We start from the raw sequence: 5,000 nt of genomic DNA on the forward strand, positions 1-5,000 counted from the left end.
GTCTGATCTCGGAAGCTAAGCAGGGTCGGGCCTGGTTAGTACTTGGATGGGAGACCGCCTGGGAATACCAGGTGCTGTAAGCTTTTACACTGCTGCTTCCTTACAAGAAACATGGGCTTGCAATTACGTTGACACACGGGCACACGTTAACGTCCTTCTAGTTTCAGCCTTGGATGTCGCTCTGCAAGCATGTGAGAAGCTTGGCGATGGGGAGCAGCTTACCCATCTCGGTGTAGCTTCCTAATACTGGAATAGAGTGTAGCAGGTAGTGGAGATAAAGGCTCAAGTGCAGTGTGTTCGAAAGGCTGACTTTTGAGCTCCTCCACGAGCAGGGGGCCTTGCCTAGTCTATAAAAGGAGTCTGTGTCCCCAGCCCGTCGGCTTACGGCCATACCACCCTGAGCACGCCCGATCTCGTCTGATCTCGGAAGCTAAGCAGGGTCGGGCCTGGTTAGTACTTGGATGGGAGACCGCCTGGGAATACCAGGTGCTGTAAGCTTTTACACTGCTGCTTCCTTACAAGAAACATGGGCTTGCAATTACGTTGACGCACGGGCACACGTTAACGTCCTTCTAGTTTCAGCCTTGGATGTCGCTCTGCAAGCATGTGAGAAGCTTGGCGATGGGGAGCAGCTTACCCATCTCGGTGTAGCTTCCTAATACTGGAATAGAGTGTAGCAGGTAGTGGAGATAAAGGCTCAAGTGCAGTGTGTTCGAAAGGCTGACTTTTGAGCTCCTCCACGAGCAGGGGGCCTTGCCTAGTCTATAAAAGGAGTCTGTGTCCCCAGCCCGTCGGCTTACGGCCATACCACCCTGAGCACGCCCGATCTCGTCTGATCTCGGAAGCTAAGCAGGGTCGGGCCTGGTTAGTACTTGGATGGGACACCGCCTGGGAATACCAGGTGCTGTAAGCTTTTACACTGCTGCTTCCTTACAAGAAACATGGGCTTGCAATTACGTTGACACATGGGCACGGGCACAGGCACACGTTAACGTCCTTCTAGTTCCAGCCTTGCTTTGGTTTTCACAGAAAAAAGAGAATGGTGCACCGTTCCTGGTGGCACTGCAATGCCAGGTCAATGCAAGGAGTGAAGAGAGCAAGCCCCAGTTTTCACCTCCCAATGCTCAAAAATGCATTTAATATTTAATCCCCATATAGAGGACATATCAGATATTAAACTGATAAGAACAGATACTACACTTGATATTAGCCAAAAGGCCGAGAAGCGATGGCCCACAAGTGTCTGGGGCCAACTCAAGATCTTGGCACACAAGTTACTTGTTGTGGTGCCATGTTTTTTAAGTGCGCATAACAAAGGCTGCTGCTGATCACCTCCGCCCCAAGGTGATCTAAGTGCACCTCTGAGCCTTGACGGACAGCTGCTTGACATTTGACACACTCAAAGGGCGCGGCCATACAGCAAAGCCCACCAAAAACAACTTAAACTCTTGAACGTTCGAAAGGCTGACCTTTGAGCTCCTCCACGAGCAGGGGGCCTTGCCTAGTCTATAAAAGAAGTCTGTGTCCCCAGCCCGTCGGCTTACGGCCATGCCACCCTGAGCACGCCCGATCTCGTCTGATCTCGGAAGCTAAGCAGGGTCGGGCCTGGTTAGTACTTGGATGGGAGACCGCCTGGGAATACCAGGTGCTGTAAGCTTTTACACTGCTGCTTCCTTACAAGAAACATGGGCTTGCAATTACGTTGACGCACGGGCACATGTTAACGTCCTTCTGGTTTCAGCCTTGGATGTCGCTCTGCAAGCACGTGAGAAGCTTGGAGATGGGGAGTAGCTTACCCATCTCGGTGTAGCTTCCTAATACTGGAATAGAGTGTAGCAGGTAGTGGAGATAAAGGCTCAAGTGCAGTGTGTTCGAAAGGCTGACTTTTGAGCTCCTCCACGAGCAGGGGGCCTTGCCTAGTCTATAAAAGGAGTCTGTGTCCCCAGCCCGTCAGCTTACGGTCATACCACCCTGAGCACGCCCGATCTCGTCTGATCTCGGAAGCTAAGCAGAGTCGGGCCTTGTTAGTACTTGGATGGGAGACCGCCTGGGAATACCAGGTGCTGTAAGCTCTTACACTGCTGCTTCCTTACAAGAAACATGGGCTTGCAATTACGTTGACGCACGGGCACACGTTAACGTCCTTCTTGTTTCAGCCTTGGATGTCGCTCTGCAAGCATGTGAGAAGCTTGGAGATAGGGAGAATCTTACCCATCTCGGTGTAGCTTCCTAATACTGGAATAGAGTGTAGCAGGTAGTGGAGATAAAGGTTCAAGTGCAGTGTGTTCGAAAGGCTGACTTTTGAGCTCCTCCACGAGCAGGGGGCCTTGCCTAGTCTATAAAAGGAGTCTGTGTCCCAACCCCGTCGGCTTACGGCCATACCACCCTGAGCACGCCCGATCTCGTCTGATCTCGGAAGCTAAGCAGGGTCGGGCCTGGTTAGTACTTGGATGGGAGACCGCCTGGGAATACCAGGTGCTGTAAGCTTTTACACTGCTGCTTCCTTACAAGAAACATGGGCTTGCAATTACGTTGGCACACGTTAACGTCCTTCTAGTTTCAGCCTTGGATGACGCTCTGCAAGCATGTGAGAAGCTTGGAGATGGGGAGTAGCTTACCCATCTCGGTGTAGCTTCCTAATACTGGAATAGAGTGTAGCAGGTAGTGCAGATAAAGGCTCAAGTTTAGTGTGTTCGAAAGGCTGACTTTTGAGCTCCTCCACGAGCAGGGGGCCTTGCCTAGTCTATAAAAGGAGTCTGTGTCCCCGGCCCCTGGGCTTACCGCCAAACCACCCTGAGCACGCTCGATCTCGTCTGATCTCGGAAGCTAAGCAGGGTCGGGCCTGTTTAGTACTTGGATGGGAGACCGCCTGGGAATACCAGGTGCTGTAAGCTTTTACACTGCTGCTTCCTTACAAGAAACATGGGCTTGCAATTACGTTGATGCACGGGCACGGGCACAGGCACACGTTAACGTCCTTCTAGTTCCAGCCTTGCTTTGGTTTTCACAGAAAAAAGAGAATGGTGCACCGTTCCTGGTGGCACTGCAATGCCAGGTCAATGCAAGGAGTGAAGAGAGCAAGCCCCAGTTTTCACCTCCCAATGCTCAAAAATGCATTTAATATTTAATCCCCATATAGAGGACATATCAGATATTAAACTGATAAGAACAGATACTACACTTGATCTTAGCCAAAAGGCCGAGAAGCGATGGCCCACAAGTGTCTGGGGCCAACTCAAGATCTTGGCACACAAGTTACTTGTTGTGGTGCCATGTTTTTTAAGTGCGCATAACAAAGGCTGCTGCTGATCACCTCCGCCCCAAGGTGATCTAAGTGCACCTCTGAGCCTTGACGGACAGCTGCTTGACATTTGACACACTCAAAGGGCGCGGCCATACAGCAAAGCCCACCAAAAACAACTTAAACTCTTGAACGTTCGAAAGGCTGACTTTTGAGCTCCTCCACGAGCAGGGGGCCTTGCCTAGTCTATAAAAGGAGTCTGTGTCCCCAGCCCGTCGGCTTACGGCCATACCACCCTGAGCACGCCCGATCTCGTCTGATCTCGGAAGCTAAGCAGGGTCGGGCCTGTTTAGTACTTGGATGGGAGACCGCCTGGGAATACCAGGTGCTGTAAGCTATTACACTGCTGCTTCCTTACAAGAAACATGGGCTTGCAATTACGTTGACGCACGGGCACACGTTAACGTCCTTCTAGTTTCAGCCTTGGATGTCGCTCTGCAAGCATGTGAGAAGCTTGGAGATGGGGAGCAGCTTACCCATCTCGGTGTAGCTTCCTAATACTGGAATAGAGTGTAGCAGGTAGTGGAGATAAAGGCTCAAGTGCAGTGTGTTCGAAAGGCTGACTTTTGAGCTCCTCCACAAGCAGGGGGCCTTGCCTAGTCTATAAAAGGAGTCTGTGTCCCCGGCCCCTGGGCTTACGGCCATACCACCCTGAGCACGCCCGATCTCGTCTGATCTCGGAAGCTAAGCAGGGTCGGGCCTGGTTAGTACTTGGATGGGAGACCGCCTGGGAATACCAGGTGCTGTAAGCTTTTACACTGCTGCTTCCTTACAAGAAACATGGGGTTGCAATTACGTTGACGCACGGGCAAACGTTAACGTCCTTCTAGTTTCAGCCTTGGATGTCGCTCTGCAAGCACGTGAGAAGCTTGGAGATGGGCAGCAGCTTACCCATCTCGATGTAGCTTCCTAATACTGGAATATAGTGTAGCAGGTAGTGGAGATAAAGGCTCAAGTGCAGTGTGTTCGAAAGGCTGACTTTTGAGCTCCTCCACGAGCAGGGGGCCTTGCCTAGTCTATAAAAGGAGTCTGTGTCCCCAGCCCGTCGGCTTACGGCCATTCCACCCTGTGCACGCCCGATCTCGTCTGATCTCGGAAGCTAAGCAGGGTCGGGCCTGGTTAGTACTTGGATGGGAGACCGCCTGGGAATACCAGGTGCTGTAAGCTCTTACACTGCTGCTTCCTTACAAGAAACATGGGCTTGCAATTACGTTTACGCACGGGCACACGTTAACGTCCTTCTAGTTTCAGCCTTGGATGTCGCTCTGCAAGCATGTGAGAAGCTTGGAGATAGGGAGCAGCTTACCCATCTTGGTGTAGCTTCCTAATACTGGAAAAGAGTGTAGCAGGTAGTGGAGATAAAGGCTCAAGTGCAGTGTGTTCGAAAGGCTGACTTTTGAGCTCCTCCACGAGCAGGGGGCCTTGCCTAGTCTATAAAAGGAGTCTGTGTCCCCAGCCCGTCGGCTTACGGCCATACCACCCTGAGCAGGCCCGATCTCGTCTGATCTCGGAAGCTAAGCAGGGTCGGGCCTGGTTAATACTTGGATGGGAGACCGCCTGGGAATACCAGGTACTGTAAGCTTTTACACTGCTGCTTCCTTACAAGAAACATGGGCTTGCAATTACGTTGACACACGGGCACGGGCACAGGCACACCTTAACGTCCTTCTAGTTCCAGCCGTGCTTTGGTTTTCAAAGA

At 51.8% G+C, this 5,000-nt stretch overlaps 13 non-coding genes across 13 annotated transcripts in view; 11 read left to right on the plus strand and 2 right to left on the minus strand.

Moving 5' to 3' along the window:
* LOC131477305 (5S ribosomal RNA) overlaps positions 1-83 on the plus strand; it is a 119-nt gene extending 36 nt beyond the window's left edge. Inside the window, exon 1 of the ribosomal RNA XR_009243650.1 lies at positions 1-83. This exon is cut by the window's left edge and continues 36 nt beyond it. This is a non-coding gene — a ribosomal RNA (5S ribosomal RNA).
* A 296-nt stretch (positions 84-379) lies between these two features.
* LOC131476287 (5S ribosomal RNA) lies at positions 380-498 on the plus strand. Its single transcript, XR_009242663.1, has one exon. It is a non-coding gene; the product is annotated as a 5S ribosomal RNA (ribosomal RNA).
* Positions 499-794: 296 nt separating this feature from the next.
* On the plus strand, positions 795-913 carry LOC131477348 (5S ribosomal RNA). Its single transcript, XR_009243690.1, has one exon. It is a non-coding gene; the product is annotated as a 5S ribosomal RNA (ribosomal RNA).
* Positions 914-1,037: 124 nt separating this feature from the next.
* On the minus strand, positions 1,038-1,230 carry LOC131442762 (U2 spliceosomal RNA). Its single transcript, XR_009233324.1, has one exon. It is a non-coding gene; the product is annotated as a U2 spliceosomal RNA (small nuclear RNA).
* A 308-nt stretch (positions 1,231-1,538) lies between these two features.
* LOC131477306 (5S ribosomal RNA) lies at positions 1,539-1,657 on the plus strand. The gene has a single exon (XR_009243651.1). It is a non-coding gene; the product is annotated as a 5S ribosomal RNA (ribosomal RNA).
* Positions 1,658-1,953: 296 nt separating this feature from the next.
* On the plus strand, positions 1,954-2,072 carry LOC131441319 (5S ribosomal RNA). The gene has a single exon (XR_009231988.1). It is a non-coding gene; the product is annotated as a 5S ribosomal RNA (ribosomal RNA).
* A 296-nt stretch (positions 2,073-2,368) lies between these two features.
* Positions 2,369-2,487, plus strand: LOC131476288 (5S ribosomal RNA). Its single transcript, XR_009242664.1, has one exon. It is a non-coding gene; the product is annotated as a 5S ribosomal RNA (ribosomal RNA).
* A 288-nt stretch (positions 2,488-2,775) lies between these two features.
* LOC131441370 (5S ribosomal RNA) lies at positions 2,776-2,894 on the plus strand. The gene has a single exon (XR_009232036.1). It is a non-coding gene; the product is annotated as a 5S ribosomal RNA (ribosomal RNA).
* Positions 2,895-3,018: 124 nt separating this feature from the next.
* Positions 3,019-3,211, minus strand: LOC131441829 (U2 spliceosomal RNA). Its single transcript, XR_009232425.1, has one exon. It is a non-coding gene; the product is annotated as a U2 spliceosomal RNA (small nuclear RNA).
* A 308-nt stretch (positions 3,212-3,519) lies between these two features.
* Positions 3,520-3,638, plus strand: LOC131477303 (5S ribosomal RNA). Its single transcript, XR_009243648.1, has one exon. It is a non-coding gene; the product is annotated as a 5S ribosomal RNA (ribosomal RNA).
* Positions 3,639-3,934: 296 nt separating this feature from the next.
* LOC131476289 (5S ribosomal RNA) lies at positions 3,935-4,053 on the plus strand. Its single transcript, XR_009242665.1, has one exon. It is a non-coding gene; the product is annotated as a 5S ribosomal RNA (ribosomal RNA).
* A 296-nt stretch (positions 4,054-4,349) lies between these two features.
* On the plus strand, positions 4,350-4,468 carry LOC131477503 (5S ribosomal RNA). The gene has a single exon (XR_009243838.1). It is a non-coding gene; the product is annotated as a 5S ribosomal RNA (ribosomal RNA).
* A 296-nt stretch (positions 4,469-4,764) lies between these two features.
* Positions 4,765-4,883, plus strand: LOC131441362 (5S ribosomal RNA). The gene has a single exon (XR_009232028.1). It is a non-coding gene; the product is annotated as a 5S ribosomal RNA (ribosomal RNA).
* The last annotated feature ends 117 nt before the right edge of the window (positions 4,884-5,000 follow it).

Source organism: Solea solea, chromosome 16 (genome assembly GCF_958295425.1).
Source record: "Solea solea chromosome 16, fSolSol10.1, whole genome shotgun sequence".
NCBI classification, from domain to species: Eukaryota; Metazoa; Chordata; class Actinopteri; order Pleuronectiformes; family Soleidae; genus Solea; species Solea solea.